At 40.3% G+C, this 12,099-nt stretch overlaps 1 non-coding gene across 1 annotated transcript; it reads left to right on the forward strand.

Moving 5' to 3' along the window:
* Positions 1–6,320: 6,320 nt before the first annotated feature.
* On the forward strand, positions 6,321–6,393 carry Trnat-ugu (transfer RNA threonine (anticodon UGU)). The gene has a single exon. It is a non-coding gene; the product is annotated as a tRNA-Thr (tRNA).
* The last annotated feature ends 5,706 nt before the right edge of the window (positions 6,394–12,099 follow it).

A 12,099-nucleotide genomic window follows, 5' to 3' on the forward strand; every position in this document is an offset into this window, starting at 1 on the left:
TTGGAATCGGAGGAATCTCGGAATCTTGTCGGAATCGAAGGTCTCAAACGAAAGTGTGCGTAGCTGTGTGTGCACGCACACACGAATGGCTGCAAGCCGTGCTGTTGTGAAAGGTGTTCGCGCGTGTGTGCGTACTGTTTTTTTGCGTGTGTTGTTTTGTTCTACCGGTGGAGTCCCCACCACCGCAGCAGCCACCGCATGCTTAACGTGTAACGCCTCCGGGGGTTGATGCTTCCGTTATCGTGTAAAGCGTGCGAGTGAGCATCAACTGTGGCTCATCTCATCGGCTGGTGTAAAGTTTCTCATCTCATCTCACACGGCTAAATCCATCGATCTCCAGGCCGCGGAGTTTGTTTATCCATTCATTAGCGTGTGTCTTTGCCACCCTGTTTTTTTTTACCTTCCATCACGACCGCAAACTGTTCCTGCCTTGTGCCACCCCGCGCCCGCTACAGTTCTTTCTCCTCGCTCAAAAACGGTAAAAACCACTTTACGCGTGCGACGTCTCGGTTGCGTACGTCATGCTCGATGCCGCTTCACGACGAGAATGCGACGAGTAACATCAGCTTCAGTGGAGTTTAGATATTGCCACTGGGGTACTTCTCTTTCTAATTTAATGCATTTACTTTAGAAATTTTAAGCACCAGAGCACACATCCCGAGTACGGCTCAGTGGTTCTTTACAGCTGTGCTGTTAGCAGGTATGTAGAAATGCCATGTGCAATGTTACATCATCAGTAGCGAGGGGAGTTTGGAAAACTCCTTTCAACAGGGCTCCTCATTTAAAGCTTTTTAGGGTATTACAAAGACTTGCGCTTTACAAAGCTTTACATCACATATTGCTCTTCTTTACACTAGTCACAAATCATACCTTTCTTCCCAAAAAAAGTTTTGCTATCAACATCTTAATATTAATGGAAAATACTATAAAGGTGTACTTGAGCGTTTTTTAAAGAACGGTGTACGTTACACATTTTTGAGTTGTTTAGACACTAACAGCCTGAGAATGTAAAGGAATCATTAATAGATTCACGATAGAAGTGCTTTGTTTAATTTCCGTGAGAATTACCGTGAGTTCGTTCTTTTTTTTAATATTTTCTAACGCTTACTCCATGTAAAAGGGTACTTCGCTAAGGGTTCGATTAGTTAGAAATCATGATGAACATGATTTACAATACTACATGTTTATAAATTGTAAAAAAAATAAGGAGGTAGTATACTCTACCGGCCAGAAAAAAAGATGATTTTCCCAGAAAAAGATGTTTTGAAACACAATGAATGTATGAAAAAAAGAATAATTATATTTATTCTGCAAGTTGTGGTCTACATTCGGCAACTCATTCGGCTGCTACATCAGTTGGCTTCTCTGAAGCCAACCTGTTGATTGGCTAATGTTCGCCAAGGATGAGATTACATTGTTTAAATAGAACGTAAATCTTTTTTTATCTCCAATAAGTTTTATTGTCATAATAGATACTAGTATAGTAGATAGTAGTTCTATCTTAATAAATGGAAATCAAACTCATTTGATGGATTTAATCTACGTCAATGAGTCACAATAAAGATATATCTCTTTAGCTCACTCATAAACGAGCGGGAGGGACAAAGGAGGGTGTATTGGTGATAAAGTGTGTTGGCCACAGCGAAAAAATCAATCCCACAGTAACGCATTCATGTGTTAAATAACTCATGGATGGATTAAATCATGATTTAGATCGTGTTTTGATGATTACTTTGAAGAATTGAATCATCAGTTAACTCACTCATTTGTTAATTTATGTGTTGAAAGTTAAATCATGTTTTAAATCATGAGTTGATGATCACCGTTAAATCGTAAGTTAAATCAAAGTTGTTATTGACTGATTTAATTCACTGTGAATGATTTAAAGTACAATAGTGTTTATAAAAACCTTTCTTGGAGTTTTGAATTAACCCACTTTCTAGTCAGATTAAAATTATTCATTTGTTTTGAATTATTGTGCACGTCACTACTACATAGGATTTTTGTTAATATGTTGAAAAATGAAAAGTTGGTTTTTATAAAACAAAAATCAGATTAAACGCACCATAATTGCGGTAAAATGTTCGCCAACATTGAAAAAATTATCTATACAAATCGAACCAGAGTTCAAAATGTTTCCGTTTGCCATCGCGCTCGGACCGTTCCGACACTACTTCGCAAATCGATTTCTTATTTTGGAACGACGTATCAGTATTTCGATCATAAATTACCGTGAAAAAGACAACACAAAGATATATTAGGTAAGGTTTTCATGTAAATTTTTTGAGTACACTAACCCGCTTAGTTACACCTTTGGGAAGACCAGATCCCTGCAAGATAAAGGGATACAAGAATACATAAAATATAAAAGAGAAATACATAAAATTATACAAACATTTTGTTTGAGATTAGTTTTTTACACTAATCAAAACTTTACATTTTCGCACGGCAAAGCTGCGTTAGAAATAGTTTGAGGCATAAGCTGATGTCTCTAATATTCAACATTGACGATCGGTTGTTCTCCAACCAAGTAGAATCCATGTTGATCGAAGGTGAGAAAAGGGTATTACGTATTGCGATTCGTTACACCGCGTTGAACACCGAGGCCGACGGTGAGTTTTGCCCATCGATCCACCAAACAAATGGCGTCCGCGTGATGCTGTTTGGGGCCGTAATTGCAATCATTATCAGTGTGGTTAGATGGTTCGTTGTTTGTTGTTAAACGGCGAGTTGCAAATCGATCCCAGCGGTCGCTCGGAATAGTGGTGTTGGTACAGCAAACTCATCCCTGGTATTGAGGTGATAACACAACGCACCCATTGCTGTGTGCATTTGGCATCAACCATCAGCAACAATTCCTCTTGGCTGTTAGGAAAACATAGGTTCGATATGGTTTTCATTGCCGATCTGAAAAAATCCCAATAAATGCTTCACAGCAACGACCGTCGTGTTGTGCGTGTTGGTGAGTTCGTTTGTGTAGCACATACGCGAACATCGGTTGACCAATAAAAACCTACGCAAAGTGCCAGTTGCAGCGAAGAAGACAACGTAAAAAAAAAACATCATAAAAACAAACTACATTGATAAGAGCTCCTTCCGCCACGTGTAGTAAACCGAGGCAACAGTCATACCACCAAGCAAACGACTCAGCTGGTTATATGGTCATGCTGTATGTTTTGCGATTTAATGTTCAACCTTCTGCGTACCCAGCATTAGTCACTATTTGTTTACCATTTCACCAAAGCACCGCTCGGTAATGTTCTGCATTTTATTGGCAAACTGTTGTCCAAAACGGAGTGCAATGCAATGGGTGTAATTTAGCGTGTGTGGTCAGCATTATTAACCTTGGGCTTGGTTGGGAATTTCGATCCGGCTGCATCTGTCTGTGCAGGCACGTTCAAGGTTTATCATCGCATTATCGCACGGATAGAACAAGAGTGGTGTAAGTGCTATCGAGCTACTTAATACGTGTCTTTTAATGTGTCATGACCTTCGCCCAAAAGTGGTTTCAAGTGGCGCTTCTGCCGATTGGCAATTGGTAAGCGTGGCAAAGCGTAGCTAATTGAGGAGTTGCGTTGAAGTGGACCCTTGATATCTTATATTTTGTTAGAGATGATTCAATCAAACTGTTTGATTGATCTCCTTAACTGTGGGGCTCTGGATGTTTGGGTGTTCTCCAAACTAAACGAGAAATATCAACAACCTGAGCCAGCTCTCCCACCTAATGATCAAATGGAAAGCCTTGAAAAGATAGTTTATATCCAAAAACCCTAACCGGAAAATGTCTTTTAAGTAGAAAAAAAGGATCCTTTATCCCACGGCCATGACAAATCTCCTCAAATCTATCAGCCAAAGAACAAGACAAGGAAAATGCACTCGCTAGTACACTGGACCCTTCATCCGGTGAAAATGATGACGACGGGGTTAAACGTGTTGTTTATTTTCTTTTAAATCTCTCGCTCCGATCCGATCCATTCTTGTTCTACTGCACAGCAAAAAAAAAAACAACGAAAGAACTAAAAATCCATAAATTTACCCTACCCAAGCATATCCTTGTTGAAGCTGGATGTGGTCCAGAACTGAGACTTGGCGTTCGGATCGATATCCTATTTTGCTGATGCGCTTCCTCGGGCGGGCCGATCATCGTTGGGTTTGATTAACTTTTACACCCACTGGCCCGTTGCCCTGGGTGGTGCTTGGGGTTTCCGTGAGGGTGACCTTGTGCGGAGGATGGTCATAAACACAACTAGGTTCATTGTACGGCAAAAAGGCTTCCCATAGCCAAGGATTTCCACAAATCGTTGCCAAGAACGGAAATGATTTGTCGTGTCAATTTCGGTTATTATTTATTTTGATGCTCTTACAGTTGTTCGTTCAGCTAGAAGCTTTGCTTTGTTACACCAATGCGTTAAAGATTGGCAAGAATAATTTCTATTGTGTAATTATCATATCTAAACTTGTCCAATTCTTAGCAATTAGTGCTGTACCGGCAAAACTCATGAAATAAAACAGAGGTAAACAACTTATCAACCTTCTAACCTTCCTTTTTTAACCATATATTCATATAACGAGCATTTGGCTTCTTGGAACCACCCGTTTTTGGCTCTCGGTGTCAATGTCGAAACATTGAAGAAACTTTGACTTTGATATTGAATGTTCAGAATTTGCTTAGAGAACACATTGGCCATTATCAAAATTGTGGCGTTGGCAAATATTTTGGAATTGTGCATTGAAGCACTTTTCACGAAGCGCATGGAAGGATCCTTCGAGCCATCCCATCCGAAGAATCTTTGAAGTTACTGATGCCAAGGGAAAAATGTAATCAAATATCAAACATAATTAATTAATCCCTCCCTCAACCGAAGATGTTCGGAAGGTGTTGTCCACATTGGAAGTTGTTTCCACATTTGTAGGTCAATGTCATTCTGACGGTGCAGGATGATCGGCAAACGAACGGGGCGTGTATGAGACAAATACTATTCCTCTCCATCGGCCAATTTTAAAACAATGGCAAAAACAAATGACCATCGCGAAAATAAATTCATTAACCCGATCAAGATTTAACTAAGGGAGTTGATTTGTTGAACTGCTTCGTTTTATAAGATTAGTATACAAATTAAATATGCATTTTGAATCAGCAATAATCGGAATGGTAAGGCACGCACTCTACATATTAAGTATTTTTTAATATTATTCTTATCTTCTTGCTTCGATAATCCAATTTGATTATCACATTGAATACAAATTATTCATTTCAAATGCTATACCCAACAATAATTAATTTTCTTTGCGTTAATCTTGCATTGGAAAAGTGAAGTTGCATCGGTTTTGTTTTGAAATAAAAGGCATACCCAACAATCTCTCAACTGTTGCCGAAAATTCGGGTCACTTACTTCAACCTGCCATTATTGTCTGTGTAATGATTTCAACAGCTTTTTAATTAAAAATAGGAATAAGTCTTTGTGGCGGAAAAAAACACATGTAACCATCGCACACTTTCTCCACCGAAGAATGCACTCCTTTCTTTCCGTGCAGTTGTGTTGGACCGTCTCAAATGCGTTTAAGTGGATGTGTGTGACGAAAGATTGTCCTCGTTTGCGTCCCCGGCGTCGATGTGCGTCTCATCAGTCGGTTGGTCGGCCAGTAGAGGAACGGTCCATGTGCAGATATTTTTCGCACAAGATTAATTTTTACCACCGTGTGTTGCTTTACTTTCGCTGCAAAAGGTAGATTTTGAGTCGAAAGGAATGTTTGTTGCAGAAGTGACCCAGTACGACTAGGTTGAATTTATGTGCGTGCGTGCGATAGTTTGCCACTAACAAGTTCTTCATTTCGTTGCCTGGCTCGGGAATTGTTCGGGTGATTCGTTTTGTTTTTTGTGGCACCATTTGGCCAGTGACCCTACGGTGGCCTCGCATCTCGTTAGCGCCGTTGTTCATCGTCCTCAATAGATGATAGACGGACGTAGGGGAATTCTAGCAGCACGTATACTTTTCGGTAATCGGTCTCGGTTGGGCAGGTTTCGTATGCGTCTACCGTTCACCAGACGCAATAACACGAAAATACAGAGCTAAATTTCAAGTTTTTTTAGAATAACGACTTTAGTCCACGCTGGGACACCACCATTTATAAGTGCTTCTGTGTGCGTGTTATAGAGCGCTAAAATGTGCTAGATAAATAGAGCACCCGGTGATGATGATCTAAAAAAGCACAATCGGAGCGATTTTACTGGAGGCTCCCAAGATTGAACAGCTGTTGCTGGAAAGCTGTATGAAGGTGAGTCGAATCAGTTGGCTGTGAAGAGCCTTCCGTTTATCAGAGCCTCTTTAGCTCAGTTGGCAGAGCGCTGGTCTTGTAAACCAGCGGTCGTGAGTTCGATTCTCACAGGAGGCAGGAAGAGTATATTTTTATAGTTAAGAATTTTCCGTTTTTACAAGACCGTGTGGAGTTTTAAAAGACCTCAACAGGTGGTGTATAAAAATATGTATTGTATTTCTTGAATAATATAATTCGGGTGATTTACTACGGGATGGCACGATACTTTGTTGTTCTCGTTGGACTTCTTCGAATTCATGCTGCTGTTAATCTAATGCAGAGTTTTATTCAAATGTATGGAAAACAATTAATTTCATTTCTATAATTATTTACCATTTCTAGTGCTAATTTTAAATTGATTTACAAATAAGATAAATACACCTTTTCCAATTTCGGACTCGGATGTGTTTATCTCATTTATGCTTGGGATTGTTGTAAGAAGACAGCTGCAATTTTGTGCAAGTGTTTGTCTTCATTCGATCCACCATGGAAAGTAATTAAAATGCATAATTAAACAGCATAGCACAGTAGACATCTGCTGTTTTTCAGACTTATTCTAGCACTGTTCTTGCGGTGTATGAATAATTTAAACGTTTTGGAATTACAGTACTGCTCTTCTTTAGGCTGAGCTCTGCAACGTTTTTACTAACCACGAGACGAGCTTTGGCTTCTGGCAAGTTATGGATCTACCTAGGTTTCGTTGGTATTTTCATTATTTTATTTAAATTGATGCAACTTACTTTGGTTAGAAAATTACTTTGTATAATGAGTTGCCCTTTAAAGCAGGGGTCGGCAAAGTTTTTCTCGCTGCTAGTTAATTTTATTTAGCACGATCTCACCACCACGCTACCAGGAATTGTTGTATTTCTTGTGAATTAATGTCAACACCAGATATGTCAGATTATATTTTCCTCGCCAATTGATTGGTCGGTCTCAAAGCTTATTGAGCTTGCTTCCTCGTGATGCGGTAATGAAGGCCTTTGGGTTTAACAAAGTTTGAGCGCATAAATCGAAGCCAAAATAAGTTGATTAATAGTAATTTCTCTGTTCACATACAGTCATCATAGTAATTAATGATAAGATGTGATGGGATTAGAGGAAAGAAGAAATTGACTAAAAAATTCCAGGATTTCGAATACCTCCTATATTGTACCAGTTTCAAACAAGACGATGTTGGAGCGAAAGTCAAGTATATATTGTTGAAAAGAGCACTTCCAGGAATGTTGCAGGCTTAACTTTGGAAGGACATATTTGCATCCTCTGCATATTACGAACTGATACAGGCAGTTTGATGTATACAGGGTGTCCAATAAGTTGTAATATAAATTTTCAGCATTAAATATGTATGTGCTATGTACTTATGTTGTATTGATATTGATGTTACTTTTAATTACATATATTCATACACTTAGGACTTGCATGGTGTTGACATCATGATAGTTGTTATTTCGAGCCTAAATTTTCCTATTTTAACACGCTGGTCAAGAGTTTCTTTTTTCGGACAAGGAACTGTTTGAGCTGCAGCAGCTACGTAATATACAAAATGACCAAGTGTAATCTAAAGCACTGAAAAATTATTCTGATTCAGATATGAACATCCCTCTATTAAAAAAACAACGTGAAAATCGACGAGCTTTTGGAAAATATTGCAGATCTTTGGAATGATTGCAATGACGTCTTGGACAAAATTTTGTGGACGCCCAGGTCCCGGGATTTAAATTCTATTGCCTTGTTTTGTTTGGTCCGATATGGTGTTTATTTTCAACGAGTTGAAAGTCACAAGTTTCAGTCACAAATTCGTTTTGGGGTATGTTGTCCGCAGTTTTTGGGATTGTTTTCTATCAACGGATCCCTTTTCGTATGACTGTGTGCGGATCCCTGATTTATTACGCCCATGCCGATGCCTCTTGCGCTACATTTGTCTCAATATTTTGCGTTAAACGCTTGAGAAGCTTGTTTTGTGTTTGTATTTCATGTAGGTATAATATCGCTTTCTGTTTCGCTGGCAGATGGAACAGAGGGTAATATTAAAACACACACATGTAAAACGAGCTGCCCACCACATGGTTAGGAGAATGTGTGGAAACAATAGCAAATACACCCGGTGGGTTTTCTTTCATATCGTTCCCCTTTTGTCTTCTTCAAACGACACCAGCAACCTGTAGCAAAGTTGATTTTGCATCTTGAAAAACGACCCAACCGCACTGATAACCTGTAGCAAGCGCACATGAAAAGATATGTTGCTCCAATGTTTCCCACCCTTTAACCCTCCGACGCGTGGTTCAAAGACGAAAGTTCGTGGCAACGGTTGGCAAACATCTGCGGCGCACCGTCGACAGGTTTGCGGCACAAAGCGCGATGTTCACGTGGTCGATTGTTTGTTTATGTTTTGTTTCGATTCACCAAGCAGATGAAACAGTAGTAGCTGCGGAGCATGTTCAAAGGTTATGCCAGATCCGGTGTTCGATAGAACTTCTGGGGGCGCACACGAAAAGAAATCCACCCGGCGGCTTCGAGTATCATTCCGGGTCGGGTTCACGGTGTTGCATCGAAATTAACAAAAAAAAAATCCCCCACACAGACACACAAACGATTGCCTGATGGGAACGAGTGGGCAAAAGGAAATTGAACTTTTTCGCTCATAAATTGCGCCCCCCTCTTCCCCCCCTTAGGGTACCGGATACCCGATCGTAACACCTTCTTTTCGCCCATCCTGGGCGAGTGGTGCGGGAAATTTGTCCAAACCGCCTCCATTTTCAAAATTCAATTTACTTCCCATGCGTTTTGTACCGGGGGGGAAGGTGGGTTTTTTTGTGGCGTTCGATCTGGAACCTGGAGAATCTAACGCCGTTGTCTGTCCCAGGTTGCGTAGGCGTAAAGGGGGTTGGATCGGTTTATTTGTTTATTTGCTCGCCGATAAGCAGCAATTCGAGTGGTATTACTTCTTGAAGCGCCAATTGGCTTGAGAGTGCTGGTTGTAAGATGAGAAGAGTACGGTAAGAACTTATTAGCCACGAAAAACAAAATCGAAAAAACTGTTGGAAAATGGACCGTAAGGCGTGAAATAGAAGTTAAACAGCATTTCTACTCATGCTGAGCTACTTTAGCAAATATCAGGCAATACAACTGCCTTAAAGTCTTTGCCTTTTTGTCCCGAAGCTAAAATGCTAGAAACCTCCCAACGTTAAGTTCCTTCGTCTGTCAATTGTTTATTGGATGGGGGTGCCATTCGACTCACCATTTCTTTTTATATTTTGTTTTGGCAGAACGTTTAAAAGATGGTTTTTAAACGGCTCGACCGGTGTCACTCACATCTCGTGATTATCAATCATTATTATAGCGCTTCTTCCAATAGCATTCTGGTCAGACCAAATATATCTCTTTATCTTCCCAAGCTGTTTCTCAAACGTTTTGAGGATTCTCTTTATTGTAGTGAAATTTTGTTGGGTAGCCGAAAGTGCATCTAAAGATTTCCGAGAAAGGATTAAAAAACCCGAGAAATGTTGTTACAATTCATGATGAGGTGCTATCTCGTACGACTAAATTGGATTTAAAAGGACGTAGCTATTTTTGTTTGTTAAAAAAGTTGAATAACTGTGTAACTATATCGTAAGATTTTTGAGTGGATAATTGTTTCAGTCATGAACTGATCAAGTCATTAACTGATTAGTTCAAGTAACCACAATTCTTGACGTAAGTGATCTTTCAAAAACCTTTGAATGGTCCAGTAAAGGTTCGGATCTCGTTCTCACGTATTTTCTTCCAAAGTTTTTCCAAATTGATTTTTATGTTAGTTTAGTTTTAGTTTTGTTGTCATACTATAAATTTCTAAAACCTTAACTATTTAAGTGTAATAACTTTCAAGCCAATATCAATGCGGCAAAATAAAAGCTTCCGCACAGGATCATCCGTTCCATCCCCGCTTTCCCAGTGGCAATTGTAAAATGCGCGACAAACAGCACGAACACGTTAATCGTTATAAATTTGTAATTGGACGACAGCAAAAACAGGGTCAAGAACTGAAAAAAACCCATGGAAAACTCGGTCAGACAATGGACATGTTCGCTAGACAAACGGTGGCAATACGGCTAAATGATTTGCACAACTAGCGGAAAGTTGGCAAAACAAACAAAGTGTGCTGCTAGGCCTGCTGGAAATAATTAATGGTGACTGTCCCGGTGGGATTAAAATGTTGTAAACTGTTCAACCGGTGTCACCTTCGCTGGGTGGTAAATTAATCATATTGCCTTCAACGCGATGAACCTTCCGCACAGTAATGGGGTGGAACTGGGCATGAATGTTGTCGATAAATTTATTATGGCCGATGAAAGCATGAAAGATTGTGTTGCGTTGCGGTGCCTTATTGGGATCTATCTTATGTGCCTATCTTCCGCCATTTGCGCTATCTTCCGGCTGGGAAACGAATGGATGCCTGATTACGGTGCGGCTCATAAATTCCAGCATTGTGTTGCGTGTCTGCCGGTTGTTGACAGATAGTAAAATCGTAGACATGTTTTATCGTGCCGTGTTTGTGCTATCTTTTGCCCCCAGTGAGCCTTATAACTAGGAGCCATTAAAGTGCCCACAGTAAAAATACGCGGAAGCTGTTGAAGATTATGTTTTTATTTACAAGAGTGCATAAATCATGCTGACGACGCACCTTTGGGTGAAGAATAAATACTTTTTAACAATGATTGTTTAGCGTACAATTAAAGAAGAACCATTGCACAGTACGCTTGGGAATGAAAATATTGTCTTCATATGGACAACGAAATGTATTTTCGAGCTAGCATGAGCTAGGGCACTGCAGCATTCTTTCTCCCGAACAAGCGCGAAAGGAAAAGCATAATCATCATCATCATCATTACCATTGCCACGTGGGGCCGTTTGGGGTGAACTTTTGCACCGAAAGGAAACGCCCCGTTGTGGTGCAGATTTTTATAGGAAAAGTTCAAACGAACAGGCGTAAACGGAACTTTAGCAAACAGATCTAAAACAGATTGAAGAAGAATGTTTCTGGAAGGAAATGAGCGCGGTTCTGTGTGCGTGCATGCTGTAGATGGGGAAAGATCCTTTGGATCCGATGGAGAAAAATATGTTCGGCACGTAATGGAAAATGCAAATTTGCTTTCCTCTTACGTTGTTCGCATGCTAGAAGCTTCAAAGAGAATGCCAACGGATCCGTTGGGCCGTAGGAGAATTCCATGTTGGGAAATTTTCTGCAAGCTTTCATGTTTGTTTTCATTGCCCAAGAACAAATGCAAAAGAAAAGCTTTGCGTGTCTGGTGGGGGAAGCTTCTGTATGTTTAAAACGCGTGGGTAGTATTTGTAAAAGGTTTGATGGTTAGGATTTACTCACTCATTCTGCGAAAAAAGCCATAAATCTTATCTAACGTGTTATGGGTTATTTCTAATCGGCAGGCGCAAAACATCCTCAGTGTAGATTATAGCAGAGACCTCCTCTGTCCATGTGGACGACCTCAAAGGTCTTTACGCGCTGAGACGTCCGGTGTCATTCTCATGACGACGACCAGCCCACGATGCCTAGCAAGTCTAATACGCTGAACGACAGTGAGCCCGTCAATGTAGCGACTCCTCCATTGTCCTTTCACACATACGAGGACAATATTCCTTCCTCTCGAATGTGGCTAAGAGGGTTCGTCAGTTTTACACAAAGTCCATGTCTCAGAGACGTATGTGAGTACTGGAACTATACAAGCTCTATATAGGCTCGGCTGGCAGCCAGCACCCTAACACGTATCTCAACATCAATGTTGATGTCGG

The sequence above is a fragment of the Anopheles marshallii genome, chromosome 3 (assembly GCF_943734725.1).
Source record: "Anopheles marshallii chromosome 3, idAnoMarsDA_429_01, whole genome shotgun sequence".
Classification (NCBI taxonomy): domain Eukaryota; kingdom Metazoa; phylum Arthropoda; class Insecta; order Diptera; family Culicidae; genus Anopheles; species Anopheles marshallii.